Source organism: Narcine bancroftii, chromosome 1 (genome assembly GCF_036971445.1).
Source record: "Narcine bancroftii isolate sNarBan1 chromosome 1, sNarBan1.hap1, whole genome shotgun sequence".
Taxonomy (NCBI): Eukaryota; Metazoa; Chordata; class Chondrichthyes; order Torpediniformes; family Narcinidae; genus Narcine; species Narcine bancroftii.
In genome coordinates this window covers 23,093,853-23,104,678 of record NC_091469.1, presented here as the reverse complement: position 1 = coordinate 23,104,678, position 10,826 = coordinate 23,093,853, and the positions used below count along the sequence as shown (strand labels likewise).

General features: G+C 39.8%; 1 protein-coding gene across 3 annotated transcripts in view; it reads left to right on the top strand.

Annotated features, from left to right (window-relative positions):
- The first annotated feature begins 8,537 nt into the window (after window positions 1-8,537).
- Window positions 8,538-10,826, top strand: part of unc45b (unc-45 myosin chaperone B) — a 98,740-nt gene continuing 96,451 nt past the window's right edge. For all 3 annotated transcript variants that reach the window (XM_069922079.1, XM_069922069.1, XM_069922062.1), the window contains exon 1: window positions 8,538-8,621. The gene's annotated coding sequence lies outside the window, so the exon portion shown is untranslated. The remainder of the gene's footprint in view (window positions 8,622-10,826) is intronic.

Here is a 10,826-nt window from a genome sequence, read left to right as displayed (position 1 = left end):
ATTGAGAAAAAAAGACTATGCTTGAACCTAGAAGTGCTGGACCTCTGGCTTCTGTACCTTTCTCCTGAAGGCAGCAGCAAGGAGAAATTGTGTGCAAGGTATTGAGGATCATTTATGAGGCTACCTTTTTGAGAAAACACTTCACATAATGCCTTCAATGGAGGACAATCCCCATGATTATCTTGGCTAGGTTTGCCACTTCCTTTAGCTTTCTTGGATTTCCAAACCAGGCCATAAATACTACAATTGCCTGGCCAGGGCTCATTTTCCAACACAAGGTCTATATATATTGTTTTAAAACGGTCTTCTGGACAAACCAGATAAATTTTGCACCTAATTAATTCTAAAATATTTAACATCATCTTGGTGGTCTTATGAGAGAGATGTGGGGAGGGTATTTCCCCAATCCAAGAAGTTGAGAACTTGGAGACACAGTCTTAAATTAAAGAGGAGGCTGTTTAGGACTGAAATGAGGAAAAAAAATCTTCATTCATGGTGGTCATTTTTTGAAATTCTTTACCCTGGAGAACTAGCCATTGAGTTAAATTGATACTAAAGACAGGAGAATGTTGCATGAGATAGAAGATCAACCATGAATATATTGAACATCAGAGGATTGTCAAGAAACTGGGCGACCATTTTTCTGATATGGTGCTCAACCACCAAACCAACTGCAACTTAAGAATTGGAGTCATGTTGACCTTAGTTCTGGAATAGAGGAAATAGATGTTGAACAATTTCATGTTTGACCCGTGGATTAGCTCCACTTGAGTGAGTAGCTTGTTGGTGATGAATAGCAATTTTGTGTGAAATAAGATTGAAAAGAAGTGTTGGGTGATAATACCCTTGCCGAATAACTTTATGCACTTCATCACAGTTGGGATACTGTGACAGAATATAGATATCTTTTTGGGAGATAAATTTGGGCACTGTTTGTTAGTGTAGGTTACATACAAACACTTTAAAACAAATCATATAAAATACTGGAGCTCTGCTAATGCTAGACATGTCAGAGCCTCAGAGTCTTTGCAAAAGCTTTGGAGAGTGCCCAAGGGGCTTCACTAATGGATTGTTTACAAAAAGGCAACAGATGAAAGAGCTTGTCAGAGCTGCAGCCAGTCTGGAGGAGAACTTGCTGTTCTAAGAGGGTCATGTGCTTTTGCAAGCAGAGAGAGTCAAACAGGTTTTTTCTGTGTGCGTGTGTGTGTGTGTGTGTGTGTGTGTGTCTGTGTCTGTGTGTGTGTGTGTGTGAGAGAGAGAGAGAGAGAGAGAGAGAGGGAGAGAAAGAGAGAAAGAGAAAGAGAGATCAGTTCTACAGTTTTACAGTCAGCAGTAGTAACTGGAACTGAATCAGGACAGGCTGACAAGCTTGTGGAAAACCCCATTTGGAAGAGGGGTTGTGATTGCTTGGTTCAGCCTGGTCAAAGCCCTTGTGGTTCATGCAAGAGGAGAGGAATGGCTGTCTAATGTTTCACTTGGAATAAGGGAAACAAGAAGGAACTCTGTGATGATCAGATAAAACGAGGCTATCATCTGGAGAACCCTGAGGGGGAAAGTTTCTTCGGCAAGACACTGAAGTGGCTGATGGAAGTAAATCAGTTGTGGGTGTCCTGGAACAACAAATCTCTCTCTGAAAACTGACAAGAATCTTCCTGAGCAGTAGCCGTTTGCCTTTCAAACACCAAAGCCTGGTGAACTTTATAAATGTTAAATTCTGTGCACAGTATAAGAATTGGCTGCAATCAGTGAACTTGGAGGAATGAGAAGTGAAATTGGACTGTGAATCAAAGAACGTTTTTGAACTTACACACACATTACATACACGTGCACTTCGAATTAGAAGGGGGTTAAGTTAGTTAAGTCAATAGTGATAAGTTAACATGTGATTCTGTTTTCATGTTTAAAGATCATTAAAAGCAATTTCTGTTTAAGTAATCATTTGTCTTGGTGAATATCTATTGCTGCTGTGTTTTAGGGTGCTCTGGGCTCGTAACAATACCTTGGCTGAGATCACAGCTTGTATGCCATTTCAAGCAGATGTGAAAAGGAGTAAAAAGGAGTAAAACAGAAACAGGCCCCTTCAGTCCTTTTAGTCTTTGCCAAACTATTTTTCTACCTAGTCCCCCAGACCTGCTCCCAGTCCATAGCACTCCATACCTCTCCCATCCATGTATCTGTCCAAATTCTTATTAAATGTTAAAATTGAGCCGGCATTCACCACTTCAGCGGGCAGCTCGTTCTGCACTTCCACCACTCTGTGTGAAGAAGTTCCCCCTAAGCTTTTCCTCACCCTTACTGCATGTCCCCTGGTTTGTATCTAACCTATCCTCAGTGGAAAATCCTCATAATTTTGAATACTTCTGTGAAATCTCCCCTCATTCTTCTACTCTCCAGGGAATAAAGTCCTAACCTATTTAACCTTTCCCTGTAACTCAGTTCCTGAAGTCCAGGCAACATCTTTGTAAATCTTCTCTGCACTCTTTCAATATTATTGACGTCTTTCCTAGAGTTAGGTGACCGAAACTGCACACAATATTCCAAATTTAGCCTCATCAGTATATTATACAACTTTAACATAACATCCTATACTCAATACTTTGATTTATGAAGGCCAACATGCCAATATGCCTATCTACTGGTGATGCCACTTTCAGGGAATGTGATGTTGATAGTCATTAAGGCAGTATGCTGGAGAGAAAATGATGCTGCTGGTCGATAGTCATTAAGGCAGTATGCTGGAGAGAAAATAAGTTAGATGACACTTCTGTACACTCCTGACCAGCCTGACAGGATTCAATAAAATAAATGTGCTGATAGAAGTTTGCAGACAACATCAAAATTGGTGGTATAGTGGACAGTGAAGTATTTTGTCTAATGTCACATCAGGGTGTAGTTTAAGTGGGCAAGTTGTGGTGCACTGAGGTAGCAGCAAGCAAGGACAAAACTCAAAAGACTGTACCACAGGCTTTATTCCAAAAGAAGTCTGAACACCAGTTCAAGCCTTGGTGGCTCCCCATGTGACTGGCTTAGGAGGGGCCGGCTCAGGCTTATATTCAGGTCGGCTGATTGACAGCCAGCCAGGTGGGAGTCAGCCCCTTAGGTGGTCTTCCTGCAGGTACAGCGATCACCTCCTGCAGTAGGCTGGTGGTTGTATCACCACACAAGTGGGGAAGGAAATGGCGGATGAAGTTTAATTCAAACAAGGGCAAAGTGATGCATTTTGGGAAGTTAATCTAGGGCAAAGTGAATGGCAGGGCCCTGGGGAATACCTTTACCCCAGAATAGAAAGACTTTGAGGTACAAAGCTGGGACATAATATTACAGCTGTACAAATACATAATATTACAGCTGTACAAAACATTAACTGGAGTGCTCTTTGGGTATTGTGTACAGTTATTATGACCACATTATAAGAAAGATGCAATTAAGCTAGAGAGGGTGCAGAAAAGATTCACAAGGATGTTGCCTGGATTGGCAGGTTTGAATTATAAGCTGTCCATTTTCACTGGAATGAAGGTGGTTGAGTAGTAACATGACAGAGATATGAGAGGCCTTTTGGAAGATAGCCAGTGTCTGTTTCTAATGGTAAGGGTGATTAAAACCAAAAGGACATAGCTTTAATGAGGGGGAGGAGATTAAATGTGAATCTGGAGGATGAACTACACTGAGTGTAGTTAGTATCTGGAATGAGTTGCCAGTGGAGATGATGGAGGCAGGAGTAGTAACAACATTTAAGAGACTGAAACGAACAGGGCAAAGAGGGATATGGCATAAATACAACATGTGGGGTTAGTAGAGATAGGTATGATGGTCAGCATCCATGCAGAGGGCAGAAGGGCTTGTTTCTGTAGTGTTCAGCTCTTTTACAATGGCATTGATAGATGCATTGAAAAATACATCAGTACATCAAATTATAAATTGATAAAGGGATAGATGGATAGTATTGAGACACGAGGACAACCAGAGATTGAGGAAGGGTGAGACAGAAGTGGAAGTCTTTCTTTCCTTTTACTAAGGAACCAATCCAAAATTGGGGAAGGAAAATGTCTGATGGGCTCTTTATGCTGACTTGATTCCTCAGAACTCCGTGTTCCTATGTTTATAGAGGAGCTCACAACTAAGCCCAAATATCAAGCAACTGAATAACAATCAAAGCAAAGTGTTTTAACGTAATCTGGATTCTGCACACATCAGTCATCTGCCACAGGTAAAATGTTAGCATTTATAAATCCAGAGTGTTCAGTGGCAACTTAAATAAAATGTCCAGGCTGTTGATTGCAGGTGTGTTCAAGAAAATATTCTTTATTGCATTGAGTCTCCAGAGTAAACCTGGTGGGTTGATGAAACAAATGATGTTCCTAAAGATCATGAGCTAAAAACAAACCATTGGAACAATTCAACGGATTGAACAGTATTTATGGGGGGGATAGGGACTCCTGACACTTCAGATGGAGTTAATCACACCTCGATGAAGGGCTCAAGCCCAAAACGTTGGTGATGTATTTTCATCTTTGCTACATAAAGGCATTGTTTGACTTGCTGTGTTTCTCCAGCATTTGTGTGTATTTGTTTTTCTTTTAATTCTAATGCAGGGTCACAACCTGAAACATGGACAATTCCTTTCCCTCCAAAAATCCTGCTCGAGCTGCTGAGTTCCTTGAACAGTTTGGGGTTCTTTTGATCTAAATTACAGCATTTGCAGTCTCTTGGCCTTCTTCCAAAACAGCATATTTGAATCAATAGTTCCTGATTGTTAATCCCAATTTTATTTGTTGCTTGTCATAAAAGTTGCCTGAATAAACCAGGCTGCATGTATTATGTCTGTAATGATGGAATCTTTGACCTTGATGCAACCTCTGTATACAATTTGCATCTCCCTGGTGTTCTATAACAAGAGATTGCTGTATATTTCCTGAGTAAAGCTAAATTACCCAGAAGTACTGTATTATGTTTCACCTGAGGAGTCATATTTCCAGGTCAAATTTGAAACTGAAATTGAAATTTTATATTTAAAATGATTTTTAAAAATTTCAATTTCAATTTCAAATTTAGGCATACATGGCCCTTTCGGACCATGAGCCTGTGCCACCCAATTGACCTTCAACTTCCGGTATATTTTTAAATGGTGGGTGGAAACTGGAGCCCTCAGAGAAAACCCAGACATGGAGAGAGCATACAAACTCCTTACAGACAGCACGGGATTTGAACCTTAGTCCTGATCACTGGTGCTGTAACGGCATTGTGCTAACCATGCCCTCAAGCTGGAGGTAAGAGCTTCCACTCTTTATAGTACACGTTGCATCTCTTTTAGGATCTCCCAGACCATGGGTTTTAAAAGAAAAATTGGGGTGGGCCAATTAATTTATCGGTGGGCATTTCTTTGGGTCTGCCTATGTGAAACCCTGTCAACAAATGGGCTTTGCCTTGAGGGTCATGCTGGTGAGTAAGTGAGTGATTGGCCTCTAAATCCAGCAGCAAGAAAGTGTCTGGTTACACCAAGTGACCGTTCCAGCTTTCCAGCACAAGGTAAAAATGGGACCTCAAGGCCTCCATTTTCACTGCTGCCATAGCTGCTCTTTCCCCTACAGTCCCTGTCCTTATCTGTTTATCTATTTATTTATTTGTCCAATCCATTTATTTATCTCTTTCCTTCTATTGCTCTCTCTTTATCTGCTCATTTATTCATTTTTGTGTGTTAATCTATCAAGGATGTGGGCATTATTGACAAGACCACCATTTACTGCCCTTGAGAATGTAATGGCAAACCAAAGCTTTGAACTGTTGTAATCCTTCTGGATAACATACTCCCATAATGCTGTGGGAAAGGAGATCCTGCATTTGGGTCCTGTGGTGATGAAAGACCAATAATATATTTCCAAGCCAGGATAGTGTGCCATTTGCAGGTGGTGTTGTTGTGATGTGCCTAATGCTCTCTTGGCAGTAGAAGCTGTAATTTATGCTCCCATAAATTTTCAACATACAATATTTTATAAAACAAAATGCAGCTCTATAACATTCATACTAGTTCAGTGAATGGAAGCATTGCACTCTGAGTGTGATTTTGGTCTTCTTTAACAATCCATGATATCAATCACCCAGAGATAAATCCAGCTCCAGTTCAATATTTATTCCATGTCCTCATATCCCTCGAAACCCATATTTATTTCTCCTGGCAGGTGTGAACAGAGTGACTGAGGCAGGTAACTCCCTGAGCAGATCCATCACCCCAGTGCGATCCTTGGACTAAGCGATTCAAGGTTGTGTCTTTGTTTAGAGACACAGCAGCCAGGCACCAAAAAAAAGTTCTCATGCTCCAGCACCAATTTGCAGAAACCCACAAAGTGAAAACAAAGTAAAAAAATAATCTTAATAATAGCCAAATTAGGTTTCTAGCATTTTAGCGTAACGGAAAAATCATGTTCATTCGCAGAAACATGCTGCCATTCCAGAAAATTTGACCAGGTATAGGCCATTCTGCTCCTCAAAACTGCTCTGACATTCATGGCTGCTCTGCCTCAATCCTCATATCATCACCTGCATCATTTCTACTGTAATGTATATATATATTTGGGAGAAAAATTGGTAAAATTAAAGTAGGTTACATGCATACACACCTTTTAAAACAGATCTTATTTGAAATACTGAAGAATTCATATTCAGTGAACTTTACAGAAACTAAGGAGAATGCTATGCACATTCCACAAGTAGCTGCTAATTGAAATGATGTCATCAAATGAATTGACTGGAGACAGGTCATCTATGTTGAACATTTTACCAAGGCTTCAGACCTTTCTGCAAAGTGATCACAGAAAAGTCACTTCTGAGAAGTTTGTTTACCTAAGATGGGAGCAAAAGACTAACTCCCATTGTTTGCTGGAGAAGGTGGGGTTTTGTGACAAGTGAGAGAGTCACATGGGCTTTCTAGCAGTTGGAAGATGAAGAGAGAGAGAGAGAGAGAGAGAGAGAGAGAGAGAGAGAGAGAGAGAGAGAGACTGAACAGTCATAGCTGAAACAAGCAGGAAAAGCTTGTTGGAACAGAAACAGAAAACTCCAGAGCGGCGGATGGCTGGAAGTGCTATTTGTCTGATGTTTTTCTTGGAATAAGGGAAACAGAAAGGAACTCTGTGGTGACCTGAAAGAAAGAGGTTATCATCTGGAGAATCCTGATGGGGCAAGTTTCATCAGCAAGACATTGAGGTGACTACTAGTGGTACCTCAGTGGAAATCCTGGAACAACAAATCTGCAAACCTACAAAGAACCTTCCTGAGCGGTAAAGATTTACCTTTGAGCACCAAAGCCTGGTGAACTTTATACATGTTAAATTCTGTGCACAGTATAAGAATTGCCTGCATCCAGAGAACTTGAAAGAATAGAAGTGAGATTGAACTGAGAACCAAAGAACTTTTCTTAAATTTACACACACATGTGCGCTTAGAATTAGAAGGGGTTAAGGTTAGTTAAGTTAATAGAGATAAGTTAAAGTTTGATTCTGTTTTCATGTTTTAAATAACCATATAACCATATAACCACTTACAGCACAGAACAGGCCAGTTCGGCCCTACTAGTCCATGCCGTAACAAATCCCCACCCTCCTAGTCCCACTGACCTGCACCCGGTCCATACCCCTCCAGTCCTCTCCTCTCCATGTAACTATCCAGTCTTTCCTTAAATGTAACCAATGATCCCGCCTCGACCACACCTGTTGGAAGCTCATTCCACATCCCCACCACCCTTTGCGTAAAGAAATTTCCCCTCATGTTCCCCTTATAATTTTCCCCCTTCAATCTTAAACCATGCCCTCTAGTTTGAATCTCCCCCACTCTTAATTTAAAAAGCCTATCCACGTTTACTCTGTCTGTCCCTTTTAAAGATAATTAAAAACAATTTTTGTTTAAGTAACTACCTGTCTTGGTGAATGTCTATTGCTGCTGGGTTTTGCGGTCCTTTGGGGTTGTAACACTACAAACCCTTCAATTCCCTGATCTTTCAATAATCTATCTACTTCCTCTTTAAATATCCCCATTGATCCAGCCTCGGCAACCCTCTGAAGTTGAAAATTATAGGTCTAGCTTTACTTAAACAAAATATTAGACAGCAAGCACAGCTAAAAGTATTACTGCATGTGGTAAACTTAACAAAAGAACAAGAAAACTATTGGAAGTTGCTGGAACTCTAGATTGAGCAGCTGCTAATAGCTGTGTCTTGCTTATGTCAGTCACACCACTTGTTCCCAATCTTCAGCTGTCTTTCTGTTCTCTAAATAGATGTGGACAGTTCTAACTTGATTTGAGGGGTGGTGGGGTTCTAAAGAACATCGCAACAAAACTATCTAGAGAGAATTTAATCCAAATAGAACCATGGGCAGTATCATAAAAAAAATTTAGACCATTTTTCTGCTATTGGCATCACAAATGAGTTGATAGACCAGTAAATATTTGGATGAGCAAAATATTTCCTAACCACCACCAGATTGTTTGCTCTCCCTTGAGTATTTCATTGAGATACATAGATATATATATATATATATAGACTGAACAGGTCACATTAGCACAAGTAAAAACTGTGCAAAGAAGCGTGACACAGCACACAATAGACAAGTTGGTGCATCGCCTTCGTCAGGGTATGTAAGCAACCTTTTGCAACTGTTTAAGTTATTCTGTACTTTCTTCAGTCATTTTGAAAGAAAGGTGACTTTTCTCTGGCAACACTCACTGCCTCAGATCAACCCAAAGAGCTTTACAACATGTAAAGCACTTTTTTTTTCTAAAAAAAAGGTAAAAGATGAAGCAGCCCAACCGTGAATGTTCTTCCAGAATTAAAGTGTCTCTTACATGGTCTTGGTTGGAATTAAAGATCACAAAAGTTGCAGGTAAAAGTGAAATTCAGATGATCTGAAAACTAAAAAAAATTCAAATATCCACCAGACCATTCAGTTGGAGCAAGTTAGGTAGAAATATTATTAACTCAGGTAGAGATTCTCAATCAGCCCTAGGATTGGATCGACATGTGAATCTCTGGCCTATGTTATTGTTCCCTTATACTGTGATGGGCTTAAACATTCAAGGAGAATCATTTTTATTTCCAAAAGTAAATGGTAGTTTTTATTCAAGGATACCAATCTAAGAAGCTGGACAACTCTTATGGAGCACATATTCTCAGTAAACGCTACCCAAATATGGGAGGCTAACAGGCAACACACCATCAATCATGTGCTTTCACGTATTATAGAAGCTTTGGTGTACTCAACCCTAGCTGTGACACAGCTTAAAATTGTGATTTGGGCAGAAAACTTTTTAGTTTAGCTTTCCTTGTTGTATCTCCTGTTTTCTTGAAGGTTTATTTTTCCTGAGGCAGATTAAGTGGAATTAAAAAGGACAGAGCTTTAAAGACAGAGCTTCTGTCTCCAGCTATCTGACCTTCAGTGATGTCAATATTTGAAATGTTTTTTTTTCAATCTCAAGATCAAAGCCTTGTTGAGATGTAAATAATAACTTTAAAAAGATTTGGAGGAGAGAGAAATATTTGATGTTTCTGGGCAGCCTGTTTGATGATATACTGTCGTCATGGGGTTATTCTAATGAAGCAAGTGATTTCCAAGATAACCAACTCTATGCTGCACTTTGCCTTAGTATACAACTAGCAATCTAAATTCTTTGTCTGAGAAAAAGTAAGATGTCACTTGACCCTCCGTCTTCCATAACCTGGTTTAGTTTATACTGAGTTGAATGAATAGCAGTGATGTAATGCAACAAATTGAAAATCCTGAGTTCTGCTGGTGCATCCGAGTTTAAGTCTGAAATTCGCTCAGCAAAGCTATAGGGCAAATTCATTGTTAAATGTGGCTCTCAGCAAGGCTAAATGAAGAGCCTTCTAACTTGGCTTCTGCTACCATTAGAAGCTACAGGATGGGAAAGAATAGATAAATGTTGGTTATAGCAGGGCATGCCACATCTGTGGGAAGAGAAACAAAGGTGAAGTTTTAGGTTGAAGACCCTTTGTCAAATGAGTCTTCTCCTATTTGAACTGTAAATATTTACAAATAAAAATGACAGACAAATCAGTAGTAGTTGGGTAGGTGAAAGCTACTTGATCAGCTTTATAGAAATATTTTTCTCTACTTTTAAAGCCAAGCTTGTGCTTTTGACACAAGGATAATTAAAAAAAATCATTTTGAAGAAAAGTATGTGAGATATGTCAAATTTGTGCTGCCATTATTTTTGAGTGTTCAATATGTGAGCATGTGAATTTGTGAGCTGGAATACTCACCACTGTCCTTTAGAGATTCAACATCCTTCGTGAGTAGCTCCTTCGCCTTTAAGTCCCACTTTGGAGACTTGAATATGCGTTTCAATTCAAATACTCCTGGTATGGTAAAGGGAGAATATTGCACTGCATCAGGCATTTAAACCAAAGCCCTTTTAGTTTGTTCAAGTGGAAATAAAATAGTCTGCTGCAGATTTTGAACAAGAGCAGGACAGTTCTCATTCCAAAGTCATGGGTAATATTGAGCCCACACTAAAACAGATTATCAGGATTCTGTGTCTTGCTGCTTCTTGATCTTGTGCACACTTTGGCTCTTGTATATCCAACATTCTCTACACCGTCTAACCAATTGGCTGGTTGATAAATGTTTTGGAACCTACTGTGGTTGTAAAAACTTCTTTACAATGTTCAGCTAATTTACTCTGATATGTTACAGGATGTATTTGTTTGAGGTACATATCCAAAGTATAGTAGATTATGAAGGGCAGGAAAATGTCTCAATTTAATGTCTCACCTGAGAAGCTGCACCTCCAACAAAGGAGAGGTCCCCCAGTCATGGACT